This window comes from Calypte anna, chromosome 5A, assembly GCF_003957555.1.
Source record: "Calypte anna isolate BGI_N300 chromosome 5A, bCalAnn1_v1.p, whole genome shotgun sequence".
NCBI classification, from domain to species: domain Eukaryota; kingdom Metazoa; phylum Chordata; class Aves; order Apodiformes; family Trochilidae; genus Calypte; species Calypte anna.
This window is the reverse complement of record NC_044251.1, coordinates 873585-891151: the sequence shown is the minus strand read 5'-3', so window position 1 is coordinate 891151 and position 17567 is coordinate 873585. Positions and strand designations below refer to the sequence as shown.

General features: G+C 41.8%; 1 protein-coding gene across 3 annotated transcripts in view; it reads right to left on the bottom strand.

Moving 5' to 3' along the window:
- SIPA1L1 (signal induced proliferation associated 1 like 1) overlaps positions 1–12714 on the bottom strand; it is a 228744-nt gene extending 216030 nt beyond the window's left edge. For 2 of the 3 annotated variants that reach the window (XM_030451665.1, XM_030451669.1), the window contains exon 1: positions 12038–12111. The gene's annotated coding sequence lies outside the window, so the exon portion shown is untranslated. Of the gene's footprint in view, positions 1–12037; positions 12112–12652 lie in introns of those variants that run through there. The other variant, XM_030451666.1, reaches the window with a different exon arrangement.
- Positions 12715–17567: the final 4853 nt, after the last annotated feature.

Genomic DNA, 17567 nt, shown 5'->3' with positions numbered 1-17567 from the left:
CCCGAAATAGCAGTGTAAACAAAACAGTAGTGTAAACAAACTATTCTGGAGAGAAGAGCAAAATTTTAAAAGCTCACAGGACACTTAATAATCAAAACTATTAAGCAGTCTAAATACACATATCACTACTATACACTTCCATAGTATTTTGTGTTCTGCACTTTATTTTTTGGAAGGTAGACTTGACAGGTATCTATACAGAACAAGCAGCAACAAGAACTAACAAAGCCTGGTCCTTCCAAACCTGTCTCTTGTACCTGAACAGATGTAGTACCTCCAGTTGAAGTCTGTCCCATGCCACTGTATCTGTCAGACAGCTTTTCAATGACTAACAACATTCCCATGCATGCTACAGCTCTTGCCACCACTGGGACCAGCAATCTTTTTGTACAAAGCTTGTCAGACTCTTAGGTGTCTGTAAGGGGCTACAACAACAGCCACTGAATTCAAAGTATTTAGAAGGCTGGAGACAAGCAAGAAGTGTTACAAGTCAGGCAAACACACGCAGCAATCTAAGTTGGTTTCCATAGGAAACTAAAACTTGGAGGACAACCTTGCCTCAAACCTGCTATTAGGGATCCAGGATACACTGCAGGTCCTCCAGCTAGTTCTGAGCTAAAGAACACTATGCATACACTCTGCTAGAACCAGAGAATAACAGAAAATCTGCACAAGTGACAACATGAGGCCCATGGACCAACTCATGCAAGACAGTGTCAGCAAAGAATCTCTGAAGTACAGCTGGGCAGTCCTTCACATGTAACTTCTGAACACAATTCTTCATGAAAAGACTTGAGAGCCCACACCAGGTATTACTCCATCTTTAAAGGGATATTTTAAAATATATTTTGATGCCCTTAGGGTTGTGAATTTCTACGTATTTCTTTGTTTTGTCTTCACTGTTTTACTCTTCTCAAAATTATACACACCTTCTCATTCTCTGTAGGTACAGGTCAAATAGCAAAAGACTTCACTAAGATAGCGTCCAGCAGGCAATTAAAATCCACAGCAATCTGTTCCAGTGCTACTTTAATTTGCAGAATGCCAGCCATTATGCTGGCACAAATGATCTTCTGACCTCAGAGCTAAAACCACTGGACTGACACCAGAACCAGGAACACGACAGCCACGTTAGCACAATGCTGTCCCTGAGCATGGCACTGAAGAGGGAAGGCAGTCAGCTCACATAAAATGCTGAGCTACTGCTGTTGAATGCTATCCAGATGCAAGCTACAAACTCAGCAGAGTGCTGCATTGTGTGCTATGTGAGTTGAAGCTATAATAATAAATAAAATGAGGCCAGGGCACACATTTGACCACTAATCCATAACTGTCCATCCCAGTAAACTGTTATCACATCCTCCAGCATGTTTTGTTCAAGTTTACTAACAGATATTGATGTACAGGAGATCCCATGAGGCTATGGACTGTTCAAAGGGGGGGGGGGGCTGAACTCTGCAGAGCCACACTGGAGCAGAAAAGAGGCTGCAGACAACTGCAGTCGTAGTCACTATGTTCCTCAGAGCTGACTCAAGAGCCTCCAGTGCATCTTTACAGCTTGTAATGAATAAATTCATCCATAGGAAGATGAAATCTAAAGGGAAGCTTCTGCTCTGAATGCTGCTACAGATTTCTCATGTGCGTGTTAAAATGACTTGCTCAAGGGCATCTGCATTTCCTTATTTCACAAAGTCAATTAGGTAAACTAATGAATGAATGACACTGATATTGCAGTAATGTCACATCAAAATACAATCTCATTAATACCCATGAATGAGCCAAGTCGAGTGCACTCAGTGCAGAGCAGCAGAATTACCATGCAACTGTGCTGCACCAAATGACTTATAGACTATTCCATTCTTTGCCTAAGATGTACTGACATAAGCACAAACTGTTTATCTACTGTCCATGCTCTAATTATCCTGTTTGATTCACTTCCTTTTCTTCAAAAAATTAAAAAAATAAAAACCAGGTCAGGTAGTCCTGTCTAAAACTAACCTGAGGGATGTGAGGAAATTAAATTCCATCTCAAAAGTAATTGTTTCTGCCATAAGCAGATTTACAGAACTTTCCCTGCACACACCTCTTCTTTCCCAGCAGCACATCAGATTTGTAAAGCAACGATCAGACAGTGTTAACTTTACCTGCTCCTCACATGTAATAGTGAGATTGGGACAATGGGTTTGTTCAGAAGAAAATGTCCCAAGAAGAGAGCAATCTCAAGGCTGTATATAAACTGTCCTGTAGCTAGGTCTCTACCTAGTATCAGAGAGAAGAGGGGACTGAAACCAGATGATCTGTCCCCAAGGGAAAGCTATTGCCCTTCTGAACACCCTTTCTGCTGGGGAAAAGCCAAGTAACTTCTCAGTACAACTATTCAATGAGATAACAACAGCTCACTTTCACAAGTAGTTTTATTAATATTGCTTATGTTCATCTTAATGACATTCAGCACTTATTAACATGGTTATAAACTGAACAGCAGTGGCACTTCAGTAGCATCCTAAGTCTTCTAGTCCAAATTTTGAGCACAGGGATAACATAACACAATGCCTTGTGACCCAGGGTATCAGCATCCAAATGCCCAAGCTAAGCCAAGTGTCCATACATTTAAAGAGTTTTTGGCATCTCAGCTAAGTAATAAGGTAATAAATAACAAAGAAGGATCACAGCAAACAAGACAGCTACAGCTATGAACATTTTTAAGTCAGAAACTCGATGCAAACAGAACAGTCACTCAGCACTTAGACAAGATTAAAACCAATAAATGCATCACCTTCAGAAAGAGGTGGGGTTTTTTACTTGGCAAAATGGCTTTGAATCTCTGAAACTGAAAAGTTTCTGTACTTTTATCAGCAACAAGAAAACAGTGTAAAGGAGAAACCAAGAACTATTTAAGGGTATTTTGCATTGTACTGTGAATACAATTACTTCATTTTCAAAAGTACTATTAAAAACTAATATTAAATGACTTTACCTGCAAGCACATTACACCCACATCCTGCCACAGAGCCAAAAGCTTTTATTGCCACCTGTAAAATGGTACTGAATTAGACTAGCACTGTTCCACAAGCTCTTTTCTTTCCCCATGTAGAAAAGTCAGTATGAAAAACCACACAACCAGGTAGACCACCTAAGCTATCCTCAGGTACATAACTATTACAAGCAATAAATTTCTAATTTTTAGGTAAGTTTCAAGTTAAGAATGAATTCCAGCCATGCTTTCTGACAATACCTAGGAAAAAAAGCAAGTCATTCTTAAGGAAAGCAGGAGTCAAATGTAAGACACTGGTCACAATTTTAAGCATTTAGCTTCATCTGTTTGGAGTTTTCTTCTTCCACCTCCCTTCAACTAGATCTTCAATACTCCCCTCACTTTTAGAGCTAGAAACTCACAGGTATTGTGGATGTTTTAACCCCATGTCAAATGGAAATCTCATTGTTCTGCCAAAAATCTTTCAATCCTTCACATCAGAAAAACTGACAATTGTAAGGCAAACAGCACTACAATAATGTACAATTCCTCATCAGAACTTACTGTCTAAACAGTCAATGATACAGCAACTGTTATTACCCTCTCAGCTTCCCTAATGTTCACAACACTACCTTCCCATCTGTTCCATACAAGATAAAGTGTTACTTTTAAGTCTATCCACTAGCTCTCCATCTCATCAATTATTTCTTCAAGTTTGACCTCTTGTTATTTCTAATTACCTCTTCTTAGAACTCATAACTAGAAGATGAAATGAAGATTTTAGCTTCAAATTGCCTCAACAGCTCCTTAACTTCTCTCCTTATACCAGTGTGTGAGGTTCGTATTTATTTGCCCCAAGTCACTTAATTCCCTGCCTCAAGAACCTGAAGAAACCTGTCACCTGAAGTTACCCTGCATCACACCTGGGAATATTTGGCAACTCCCACAAAATGCTTTAGTAGTTTGGTTTTTGTTTAACCAAGATGCAAGTTTACAAAAACAAAAACCACAAAAAACAGAATTCTCTCCCCCTGCCTTCCCCCCACTTCAGACTTTTTCTATCTCTGGGCATTTTGTACTTTTACCAAATTGATGCTTACCTTGCATATAGTTATTTTTCAGGTGGACAGCTCTGCACAACTGCTAAGTTGCTCTGCATTACACTGACTGTTCCCTTCACCCCAATTCTCACAGCAATGCATTTGTATCTCCTGGTAAAAGAGCACATTCACATCTGTGCTCTTGCCCCTGGCAGACATGAAGTTATTAGCAGTCCAAGGTAAGTCATTCCACTTCAGATCCAAGAAGAAAAAGATGCTTGAACAATACAAGAATGGAAAATCTCCTTTCAGCTGCTCAGGATGTAAGCACTGACTTACTAAAAAGTTGAGATTTAATGATGCCAGCAATCAGCATATAATAATGAGCAACTTCCGTTAAAGTAACAGTGATGAGCACCAAATTTAATTACTGCTTATTATCATACCTTTGTTTTACTGGAGATGTGCTTCAAATTACCAACAAATTTGAAAGTCTTTACTGCATTAACACTACATACACAAGTTATTAAATCTGGAACATAGAGCACACTGCTGCACACTCAAAGCCAATTCTAATGCTGCTATTTGGAGTCAGAGTAATCTTTTTTGCTCTCGAATGTTACCCTGTATATTAATTAACCTTTAAAAATTCTAGTTGTAAAATAGAACTGGTTTAAAATAAAAGGTTCTAATAATTTTAATACACAATGAAAAAAAACAATGCAGCTCTGCAGACCTTTGGCTAGATAGTTGTATACAGCAAGAATTAATTTATGGTTCTCAAATTATTCCACAGAGCTTCTCCCACAGTTGCTGAGTAGAAGTGTCTGTGTCAGGCAGTACTCCAGAGTACCAATGGCCATTCATTTTACTGCAAGACATGCCCTAAGAGCCTACAGAGCTCAAAATCCCAAAAAGGCCCTTTCAGTTTTGAATGAATGGCATGTTTTAAGATTGTATTAGCATTTCCCTTTTGTTTATATTAACAAAGGCATCCTAGAAATGATTCTCCTATGGTCTCTCTGTCTGTCAATGCAATAAACAATACCAGATTTGGGACATCATGGGAATTTCCAGAGCTATGTTAAGCACAAGTCGATGCTGCAAGATGCTGCAGAAGTCAGTGGTGGGAAGGTTAAAAGCACTGACCTTGGTTCAACACCAACTTCTTCAAAGACTGCAAAAAAAGGGAAAGAGAGAAGGAAAAAACACCCAAGGAAAGGACAATTATGTAAACAGTTTTTATGGAAGTATCTCCTCTATTTTCTCAAAAGCTGGGGGAAAGCATCAGGTTTCACTCTTCATTCTGGCTACAACACAGCACAGTCTATTGAACTATTTTATTACAAGATTCATGCAACAAGCTGTTAAATACATTTGCAATGTAAAAGATCAGTGCCAGCATCATGTCATTCAACAGATATGTTTATTTTCAAGGCATGAGAATGTTAAACTTTCTTCTGCACAATTATGCAATCCTTCTGCATGGACTCAAAGCATAAAATCCAATTTCATCCCTTCTGGTTTGGAAAAAAAAAAAAAACCAACAGTGGTATAAATCTCAACTGCATCAAGCAGAAGCAGAGAAGGCCCTCTAAGCTTTGTTTGGTGGGGTCTAGTATTGCCTTCTATTAGCCATATAATTCAGAAAATAAAAAGAGAAGCCTCATTCTCAAAAGGAAGATCTTTAAATAGGCCAGAGATAAGAATTATGACTTTTGTGTAACTGCAAGACAGTGTGATTTTCATCAGCCATTATCTTTTTTTTAAAGATGTAGACAGCTGGGTCACACTTCAGAAACATGAAGGAAAAAGCCTCATTTTTGCCACAGTCCTTCAGCACATTTGCTCTCTGCCTCTGCCAAAAATACAAATGTTCAAGGTGTGTACGTTTCCTCTTACAAGGAAATAAATAAATACATAAAAACCCCTTTCTTGCATGCCCACAGAAAAAGGAAATCAGGTTTCCTGTTGCAGGTTTGCAACCTGAGAGTCAGCACCAGGAATCCCTGACAAAACAGTGAGAGTGCTGCTACCCAAGCAAAAGAGAGAAAATGGACTGGATACCAAAGTAAAACTGTTTCACATTAATTTAAAATAAAAAATAGCTACAAGGATAGCCTTGACTTTTTAAAGTTGTTTAAGTTGGATCTACATCAGAATGATGAACAGCAGTGGATAAGCCCTCCAGCTATCACCAGCAAGCAGCCTGCAGAGTACAGAGCAGTTCTACCCAGGAGCCCAACCAACTGCTCCAAGCAGAGCTGGCTGCCACATTGCTTCCACTTGCTCATGGCTCTGTTTTGCAAGCTTTGGAAGTCTCCAAGGATGGAGATTCACTCTGGGGTGGTCTGTTCAACATTTAACCACCCTCCTAATGATTGTTTACATTATTCCAGCCATTTCAGTGTGCATAAACTGGATTTTTCTTAGAGGAAACTAAGCAAGAAATCCCTCTCCAGAAGTTCACCAAATGTGGCCCAGCCCTTAATGTTCTTAACAGTCCAAACTGACAAAAACTGCATCTGTGTGGAGAACACCCAGTTTAGGAGACCAGACAACATTCTGTCTGAAGTGATTGGAATAATAAGACTCTGGGAGATTCGTGGCTCACACCTTCTGCCAGAAATCCACTACTACTCTGCCAAGTTATTTGCTAGTGTAAGACCAAGTGACAATGAGAGCAATAATGAAATGACATGAAGAAAAAATGGTTCTCTGAACCAGAAAGAAAGGAGGAAAACAGAAAAAAAGCAGAAAATTATCTCTCAGGTAAAAGGCCAAGCAGGATGGATCTGCACTGAGTACTTCATACGACAGTGACAGTTATCATAGTTATGATCTTGAAAGAGCAGGAAGTAAGACCAGTAGCTTACAATAAGACCCAAAAAAACAGGCAATACAAAACAGCTATTTCAGTCATTTCAAAAAGCCCCAAGCACAATGCAAAAAAGTTCTGTGGCTATGCCACTTTTGGTAAAATCAAACATTACAAGTGTTTAAAAGTGTTTGTCCACTCCTTAGTGAGAGCCACCTGAACTACTATCACCAAGAAAACCCAAGGTATCTATCAGAGCTGAGGTTAACAGCTTGTGTACAGAAAGTGCTGCTACCACAGCAGTTGTTTTATAGATATTATTTGCCTCTATTAAAAAAAAATGTTCTGTATTCATCCTATTTCACGTCAGCATACAATAAGCCTGTCATTTGTATTCAAAGGTCAAAAGGCAATTGATTCAGCTGACAGTGCTGCAAAGTGCATCACGACTCAAGAAACTCAGAGTAGAGCAGTGCTACAGAAGCAGCTCATGGCACCTCCTGGAAGCCCAGCATCCACTGCACAAGTGGGGCAGCCTACAGAGGAAGATCCTCAGCTACTTGCCCCACTCAGGCAAGCATGAAAATTCACAAAGTAACACCAGAAAAGTGTATTAACCATAACTAAGTCTCCCAGGCAGAGTCAACGGAATTATGCTCAACTTCTGCATCGTGTTTTCTGGCAGCCTGCTCATTTTTGCTAGTTGAGGTTTTTAATCCACTATAACATCACCACTTAGGAAAAATAAGACACACTTCAGGGTTAACTTGAAATACTTTCACTAAGATACAAGTCCAAGTTCAATGTCAGCACATTTCCCTCACAGCTGCAGTGAAGAACAGTCTCTCCAAAGTCTAAACAAGTGGGGGTTTTTTTGAGGTTAAAATTGTGTTACCTCAAGAGGGAAAAAAACACCACCACCAAATTTGAAATAAACACCACCAAAAGGTTTTAATGCGCTGAAGGTAAACTATAAGAAATCATAAAAACCAATCCAACTTGAAAACAACCATAGCCTACATGCCAGTAGTTTATTTACATTCTGACAATTTACAAAATAAAACTTGGTCTCCAGAAAGCACTTCACTAGCATTTAACATTGATCTTAAGAACATTCTTCCCTTCTTACAGAGCCCAAAGGTAAAAGAATATTAAAACATCAACAAAAAATTCAAAATGCCTCTCAGGCCTAAGCATAAACCCCTGTTCCCCAAAACAACTCTTCCTTCTGTAATACATTTTTACATAACCCACATTCAGTAAAGTTGTTCTGTACAGCCACCCATCCCACTGTGAGGGGAACAAGAGCTACCACCCCTGTACTGCAACATACAGTTGAGGCATACATGAGAACAGGTGGTACAGAGAGATGAAGGTGCAATTGATTTTGATTGATTTTGATCATATTAATAAGACACAAGTGTGCAAGAAAGGATCTACTTACAGACTCAGCCCTTTGAAGCAACACTGACAAATACTCAGTTAGCAATCCTACAATTCACCAGCTATCAGGATTATGAAGTGTTACCTCGCCACATTCAGATGAAGTGCTCTTTAAAACGTGCTGCCACAAAGGAAATCAAGACTTGTCAGTGCTCAGTCTCACTTAACACAACACCAAATACATGTGGCAGAACCTACAACAAACAACCCAGCCAGCAAACTTGTGCCACAGAACTAAAAATTCAGAGACTGAAGCAATGCCATAAGTTACCTTTAGACGCAAAGACACACATCTAAAATCACTTTATCTGCTGATTTATGTTCAAAAAGACAGTTAAATAGCCAAGCAATTCTAGTGCCTCTGCAACTTCTCAAGGGTCTCTTGAAGTTCAGAGAGCAAAACTGCTGTCAAACTACACAGCAAAGCTGCTACAGACTGTGTCAGGCTTGCACTGAGAGATGCATAAGGATTAAAAACCAGAATTAAGCAAAACCACAACATTTTTGTCACTCAGCCTCACCAATGGCCGTATTCTCTAGGTGTGCCTTCAGTTAACCATTTCTGGTAGGGTTCCACTCCCAGAAAACACTGATGGCCTTTCATTAAACAGGCAGTATCTTACCTCTCACAGCCCCATAAAATCCCACTTTAAAAACCTCCAGTTTGAGAGCCCTCATTCCAACACTGAACTGAACTCAGTGAGATATAAATCTTGAGCTACTTAAAGGTTGCTATTTTGAAGAACATACTTGAAATTAAGTCTCTGAAGTCATATCTCCCTGGAAACATAAAACAAAAAAAATTTTAACTCACTCACAGAAAGATATTTATCACGTGATTAATTCTGCATGCTAAATAAACAGCAGGTAGAAACAGCCTCACCTGTCAGATTTTAGATTACAAATATTTATACAGGTAAAAGCAATAAGAAACTACACTTACTGTTAATGTATTTGTTATAACTTTTCAAGAAGTCAAACAAACATATTTCATAATTAATAAAAATCTAAAAGATGGATAATGAAGTAAACAAACCAAAGATATAAAAAGGTATTAACAGATAATTAAATCATGCCTTATTGACTTCTTGAAATATTTAAAATTAAGGGGCTGCTGAGGAACAAAAGGAAGCTGCCTGAAGCCAAGAAAGCCAAGGAAACAACAGATCAAAACTTTTTTGCCAACCAGCCAACACATAAGGTCAATGATTATAAATTTAAACTTCTAGAAATGTCAGCATTAGGGAAATCAATTAGTGTGACAAATTCTGATGCAGGCAGAAGCTCTGCTCCTTCACCCCAACAGGGTACCCACAATTTCTAGTGAGTAACAGTAAGAACTCACTAGCTTGCAGCAATGCCCTTGCTGAAGGGATTGAAGTTATAGTTTTTTTCTATATCAGTAGTTTTATTCTCTGCCAGAGGAGAAAACTGTTATAGAAAAGAAATTCAATTTGGCCTCAATCCTTTCTTTTACTAGCCTACTTCTCACTTTCCAGTGTATTTTCAAAATTATCCTCCTTATATGGAAAGATTTGACCTTTCTAGAATTTAAAATAACTAGTAGGAATAATTCTGTATTCTTAAAATTAAACTTTTTTCTCTGTAAAAATAAAAAAAAAATGCATCAATAGTAACAGAATTAGTAATTCTGAAACAGACATTTAAACTACATACTTCAGACACATTTACAAAACTGAGAGGACAAAAAGACTACAGAAGAATAAAATGTTCTCAAGGCAGCAGCAGAATGTTTATAAGCATGATCAAAAAACCTACTTGAAAACCTACGAGGGGAAAGAGGCTACATTTGGACGTGGCTTCTAACACAACAGCTACCCAATAGTTAATCCCAAACCTTCAAACAACATTACAGATAAACATGGGGAGAGAAAGCTCTTCAAACCTAGAACTGATTATGCTTGGGTGAAATGACAATCATACATTTTATGAAAGAAAAGGAGAATTATGAATTATACATCCCCATGTTAAAGTTTTATTCCCTACTGCAGCTCTACCTTCTCAGGTCTGTCAGTGCCTTCCTCTACACCTGCCAGCCTTTTTAGTCAAGCAACTTTTTGCAGCCATACAATAGGCAGCTGCTATCCCATGTTGCTGCTGACTTCATGATCTAAGAGGTTCCTCAAACCACAACTGAAAGCTAAGTATGCCCATCCCAAGTAGCAATGTTAAACCAAGCATTTCATTAGCATCACTAATACCTTTTAATACACTGTTGAGCAACTAAGTGCACATCCTTTAATCAAGTGGCCACAAATAAACACTGTTAAAATGGGGGGGATGGGGGAGGGAAACTTTTGTCTCTGGCTACCTACCAATAGAGGAGACCAAATACTCACATAAATCTTTCAATCACTAAACTTTTCTGTTAGCTTTACCAAAGTATTGTAACAAAGAAAAAAAAAATTCAACTGAAGCTTCCACACTATTTCTGGATTAATACCTGGCACAGCATCTGATGGACTAAGACATAAAAGCCTTTGCAGTGAAACACGATTTACAGATCTTGCTGCAATTACAAATCCCACAACCTTGTACCTGGGTACTTTCACCTGTTTCACCCACCACTCCAGCTGAAGGGAAATGGAGGCTAGCCCAGCAACACCCCCAAATAACAACCAAACTTCCCACCAGAGAAAACACAGCTGCGTATCATCCAGTTAGTATCTGCAGTGATAACAGGCCATAACCAGGGAGGGAGGGAACCTTTTCCCTTTTACAAAACTGGTTTGCACCTTAAATTAAATAAAATTAATGCTTCATTCCCGGAGTTAAAGAGGAAAAAAAAAAAAGAAAAAAAACCCTCCATCAAAATTCCATCATGAAAGGACTGCCTTCTAAAGAAAACGCTAATCTTGGTTCATCCATACAGATCTGGAACCTAATGAAATCTGACACCTTCACTCTGAAAACAAATTTGCATTGTATTATCAACCAAGGCTGCGGGCTCACAGATGCACTTCATTCAGCAGGCAGTAAAGGGCTCATTAAAGCAGCACCACTGAAATTTTTTAACGTGATTTTGCAGGCAAATGATTTCAAAAGCGATTTCATAAGCAATACTATCCAAAAATGTCTCTGTATTCTTCTTCGGGTAAAAAGTATGCCTCCACCACCTAAAACACACCGATGTCGTGGTCAAGGTTATACAAGGAGATCTTCATTAACTTAAGCAATTCCCATTTTGTACCACTGTTTCACTAGACACAAGTAGGTGAATTCCTCATTAAGAGAACTGGAGCTGTATCACAGTTACCCAGTGCAAATAATACAGTTATTTTTAAACACAGCATGAGAAAACGAACTGCAAGACTTCATGCAACATAAAATGGGGGAAGAGCAAACTAACCCAGAGGAAAAAAGATTATCCTCTTTTCCTCTATCCTTCCTTGCTTTTCCACCAACACCCCTCTCTTCCCTCCCAGTATGAGCCAGTTCAAGGCTTTCCCTGTTTTTCCACTTTCCAGACTCCTAGTGAAGAAATAACCACCCGCAAATATTTTATTCCTCCACTCCCTCTGTAGTGACCCGAGCATTCACAACATCCCCACCGGCACTGCCTCCCAATTACCTAATTGTTATCATTATTGTGGTCTCCGCACCGGCGCGGGAACAATACCAGCACGACTACACCCTCGCCGGCTATAAAAAGTAAAGAAAGGGGGAGGTGAAGGAAAAAAAAAAAAAAAAAAAAGACCAAAGTACAACTTAACAGCGCCAAACAGGAGTCAAGTTATTTACCGAGCCTCCCAGGCGAGCGCCGCGCCGGTGGCTGCCGGGCCCGCAGGGCGCCCTCGCCGGTGGCCGCCTCCGCAGGGGCCGTGCGGTGCGGGAGCGGCCCCGCAGCCGCCACTCACCGCCGCCTCCCGCCGGTCCCGCTCGGGGATGCTTCTTCCTGAGAAAGAGACCAAAATCCGATAAATCGCAGCCGGCTCGGCTGGCTCTGGGAACACGCGCGCCCGACTCACCCCCGACCCCAGGCAGCCGGCAAGGCACGGGGCCGCCTCAGGCAGCGGCTCCGGGGGGCTCCCGGAACACACACACGCCCCCCGCCCGGCGGAGGCGCGGGACTCCGGGCGCTGCGGAGGACTCCCCGAGCCGCTTTCCCCCCAGAAGATCCCCAGCCTTTCCCCTCACCAACTCCGAAGCGGCGGCGGCCCCGGCTGGCGGGCGAGGGGCCGCGCAGCCCCGGGTCTGGGGGCCGCTCCCCTCACGCACACCCACACACCCCCCTCAGTCAGCGGCACGGCCGCAGCTCCCGGCTCCGCGGAAGGAAAGAGGAGGAGGAGAGAGCGCAGCACGCAGCCCACCAGCACCATTACCCTCCCCGGCTCGGCGCTCCAGCTCGCAACTCACCCAACAAAGTTGCCGCCGCGGCTGCCGGGCCGCGCTGGGTCCGGCCGCGCTGCTCCGGGCTCTGTGAGGCGCTCCCCGCCCGCACCCGGGATGAGCTCACCCGCCGCCCTCCCGCCCGCTCCGCTCCGCCCGCCTCAGTTCTCGCGAGAGGAGCTGTCCCGCCGCCCGCGCTTCGGCGGCGAAGGGCGGGCGAGAGCCGCCCCGCTCGCGTTGCTATAGCAACGGGCAAGCACCCGGGCCTAGCGGGCGGCCGCGGCCTGAGCCCCGCTCGTCCCTCTGCCGGGACTCGGGACCGCCCCGGGATTCGACTTGGGAGCTCGGGGAAAGAGCTGGGTGCAGTGTCCGCCCCCGAGGATGGCGGAGCCGCGCTCAGGGAATCTCCCTTTGGCTTCAGGTCGCCCTGTGCCGCCTGACTCGTGGCCCAGGTCGACCTGTAAGCGTGAGGAGGCTAATTGGACGTTTTGGGGCATTCCGCCTACACTTCAGTGTTGTACCTCTCGGAACTTTCTACATTAAAACGCAGAATTTTTGTAGAGATTTTTTTTGTAGATGTTTTTGTTGTTGCTTTGGGTTTTGGTGGGGTTTTTTGTTCGTTTGTTCTTTTTTGTTGTTCTGGGTTTGTTTTTCTTTGGGGGGGGTTGTTGGTTGTTTTAGGGTTGTTTTGGCGGTTTTTTTTTGGATGGGGGGAGTGTTTTATCATTGTATCAAATTCCAGCCTCCTGGAGACCTGTTAGGAGAAGGTGACTGTGGTTGGTGATACACAAGCAAAACCTTCTGCAGTTACACAAATAGTGCACGTCAGGCTCTTATGGAAGTCAAATTAAGGTGAATTCTCTCTCTAGATATCCACCCCAGATAACAAATTATCAACATGAATAAGCACACACCAAAAAAAAAATAAAAAAAGAACATCACCCTTTGTTCTGCAGGAATGCTGCTCTTGTGTTCAAATGGCCAAAATTCCAAACCAGATCAGCTGTGGGTAACCCACTCTGCACACTCCAGTTATCATTATGGCCCTTGGCTTTCCAGAACTTTACCCATCTCAGTTAAACCTAAGCTGGGTCTGAAATGAGGACACTCCAGGAAAATGTCTCAGATTTGGGCTGGCGACATTCCAGCAGCGTGCAGCGTTGTGATAAGTGGAGCAACAGAGCAGCTGCTCCACTACTGAGATGTTTGCTTCCCTCCCACCCACTGTCCAGGAATGTCTGGACCAACAGGATGTACACACAGAGCCAAAGGGTTTGCCACCTTCTGAAGATGTTCCTGATGGATCTTTAGTACCCATGGTTAAATACCACAGTGTTCAGTACTATAAAAATACCTGAGTGGATTTCCAGAGAGCCATCTCTCTCCTATGGGTTCTCCATCTCAAGGTCCTGATTCCAGCAGGTATTACAGGGACAAAAAACCCCAAACCTCCCTGTCTCATCTTCCTCCGTAGAAGGAACATTAAGCGTGGATGAAGAAACAATCCCAGTGCTGCTCTGGCATGGAAAAAAAAAAAAAAAAAAAAAAAAAAAAAAAAGAATTTGCAATCCAGAAAAGTAGGAACATTTTCAGTATTTAAATATATTTATCTTGTACCACTCGCCTGAAAAGCTTGGCACATTTTAGGTAAATGAAAAAGTTTTATTGGCAGCTCTATCCCCATTCTTAAAAAGGGAAGTCCAAAGAGGCTCAACAGTCCTCAGATATACCTAACAGTGGTGGATGTGACTGCAGCATCAGATGCTGTGCTGATGAATTTGTCTTCATCAGAAGAATTAAGATAGTGAGGCCCTGGCTTTGCAAGCTCTTTCATGAGGTTAATGAAGCAACTGCATTCCTAAACCCTTCCTGTGATCTTCCTTCACACACTGCTGATGTGTCAGATGGGAAGATGAGGGATATACTCAGAAGGGTCACGTAGGGAGGGAGAGGCCCTGACATGAAACATCATCCCAGGCTGTGTGCTATCTGAGTGGAGACTCTGATGGAGGCCCACACCCATGGATGCAGTCCAGCCCTGGAGCTGGCTCCTGCTCCTCAATCCCTGTGCTCCCTCACTGAATCCCAGGTCTTAAGAGGTCAATGCCTGGTAGTGCAGGGGTCCTGGTGTGGAGGATGACAGTATGGGGCACAACTAAGCCACTTTTCTCACCACACTGTCCCCATGCACGGCACCCAGAGCTGCCATTAGGAGGCCTCAGGATATCCAGAACTCCTTTATTTTCCTTATGTGGAAGCACAAAACCTTTTTGTGCCTTTACAATTAAGTAGGTGGGGATAGAAGAGGGGAGGAGGAGGATTTAGAGCTTACCTCCTGCTTAGACGAGGAAGTCATCAGAATGACAGATCCAGAAGAAGGAGGGGTTTATTCCAAATTAATTACACCTTGCCTCAGTAGTGCACAATGAACTCCAGAACAAATGCCCCCCTTTCCCTCATGTTAGCCTTTGCTTTATTACCTGTTTCAGAATGAAGGATGCATGGTTGGTGTTCCATTTGGTTTCTCTGTGTAGAGCAGCCCCAAGAGTTTATCAACGCAGGCTCTTCTGCCATTAACTTGCTCTGTTCCCATAGGCAAGTCACTTTCTTTCTGTTGTTATATTCTCCTTAAAACAGAAAGGGAAAATGATAGTTATTTACCTCAGAGGGCCAAGGTGAGAGTAAATTAATGAAGGTTTCTGTTGATCTCTGAAGGTCTGGATTTATGAAAGGTAGGTGGTAGGACTGTTTCTGATTAGGGCTGGGCAGAGCTGCTGGAAACACAGGGAAAATTTGACTAAGAATCTGAGCCACCCTGAAACAGTGTGCATAATTTATTCATTGATGAACAATTAACACGTGGAAGTTCAGACACAGCACGCCCTTCCAAGAAGCATTACAATTTGATATACAAGAAAAACAGATGAAGTAATTTACACAGAGATTACCAGCTAGAGCCCAAGATCAGCGAGTTTAAAGACATGGAGAAGGTCCATATTCTCATTTGTGATCCTGGGAAGCTGGTTTATGTGGGGAAGGTTTTAGGGTTCTTTGAGTATTTTCTAGCATTATTGGCTTGGGGGTTTCAGGACTGCCTGATCATTTCAGTGATCCAGTTTAAACATAAACATGGATATGGCACATAAACAGTTGCCATAAGAAAAGGCCATTTTTGCTTTGGAGCACTGGGAGCAGGAATAAGCAGCAAATTATTTAGCCAGCTTTAGCAGGAAAGGCAGTGTCTTGCAAACTCTTAACTTTTGTGGGTTTTTTTTCATGCATCAACAGGCCTTTTCTGACACGAAGTAGATATAAACACTCTGACTTCACCAGTTATGACTCTTTGCAACTCACACAATCATCTTTAAACTCTCTAAGGGACTACACAGGCATTTTAAAGCAACCCTCTCTGCAGCTTAGAGGAACTCACTCTGAAGTAAATCTGTTCCATTTAATTGCCCCGGGTGATTACTAACAGGGCATAAAGTATCTGAAGTCATTGAAACTCAAGACAATAAAAATATACATTAGTTAGAAGTGGGGGAAAGATATTTTTCAATAAATGCAAAGATTGATTTCTGACTTCAACTTAGTATTGAAGAGTTTCACCAAGGGGTTGAAAAGAAAAGAATGCAGAAGCATTTGTGACAAAACAGCAGCCTGGAAGAAAGTGCAGGTGAGCCTGAAGGCTGGTGCAAAGGGATTGGCAAATGGGAAGTACAAAATGAAATGATCAGTGTCAAGTTTGGCAGGACACAGAACTGTGACCTATCAGCTGTACATGGGCTCACAGAGGCACCATCCACATTGTAGTTTTCTCCTGCCAAGCCTGTCTGTCCTGCTTTGCAGTCAGTAGGCTCTTTTCCCATAGTTTGGGATGATCACATTATTCTTTGGCATTGCAGTGCACTGCCAAACCACTGGAACAGAGAGGAAGGCACAGAAACTCTAATGGGAGCCACTTAGTACCTAGACAGCTACATAATCCTCAGAAAATGCAAAACACACTCAGAACATGCCTCAAGTCTGTGTTTGTAGGGGCACCAATGCACACAGACATTAACTTTGTGAATCAAGAATTATTTTTAATCGTAAAGGTACAGCTAATAACCTTGCCTAATGTAAGAAAACAAACCACCTTTTCTTTGGATGTACATCAGAATACTTAAGGATATTCTTTTGGTGTTACCTTTTGGTTTTAATTCCATCTGTAACAAGAACATACCTGGTTAGACTAATGCCCAGTAGTTCCAGCACATGTCAAGTAGTCGCAGTATGAGGGGTTTAAGATAAAGTTATAGAAAAGGAAAGGAAAATTATGATTGTTCCTTGTCTGAGAAGAAGGTAATGCAGAAGGGATATTTGGGACAGAGGGTTCTTCTGCTTGTGATACACCCTAACACAACGTCAGTCACCAAATGGTGCTTCTCAAGTATTTTAAAACAACACAAGCAGAATTCTGAAGTGCTTCTGTAGACTCTATTAAACACAAAACTCCCCTCCCATGCATTTAAAGATTAGAGATGAAAAGTCAAACACTCAAAAGCAATAAATGCCAAATGCCATCTGCTTATACCTTATTTCAGGTTTCTTGGCCACTCTATAATATGAATTGTAACAACATGATTATACAGCTTTCTCCATAGTTTCTCTGAAACTTAAGGAATCAGAGCACAGCTCCACACCTTTCTTTCTGTCCACTGCTGTACATTAGCTTTGCAGACAGGCAGATGCTTTGCCAAGGAGGTTGATCTAGAGCATTTCTCTTACTCTTGCCTTACTGAATGTTCTTCTTCCAGATAGTGCATTAAAAACAAAAGGCAACACCAAAAGAATACCCTTAAGTATTCTGATGTACATCCAAAGAAAATGTGGTTTGTTTTCTTACGTTAGGCAAGGTTATTAACATTCAAACAGCAATATTTCACAAAGAGCAATAAAT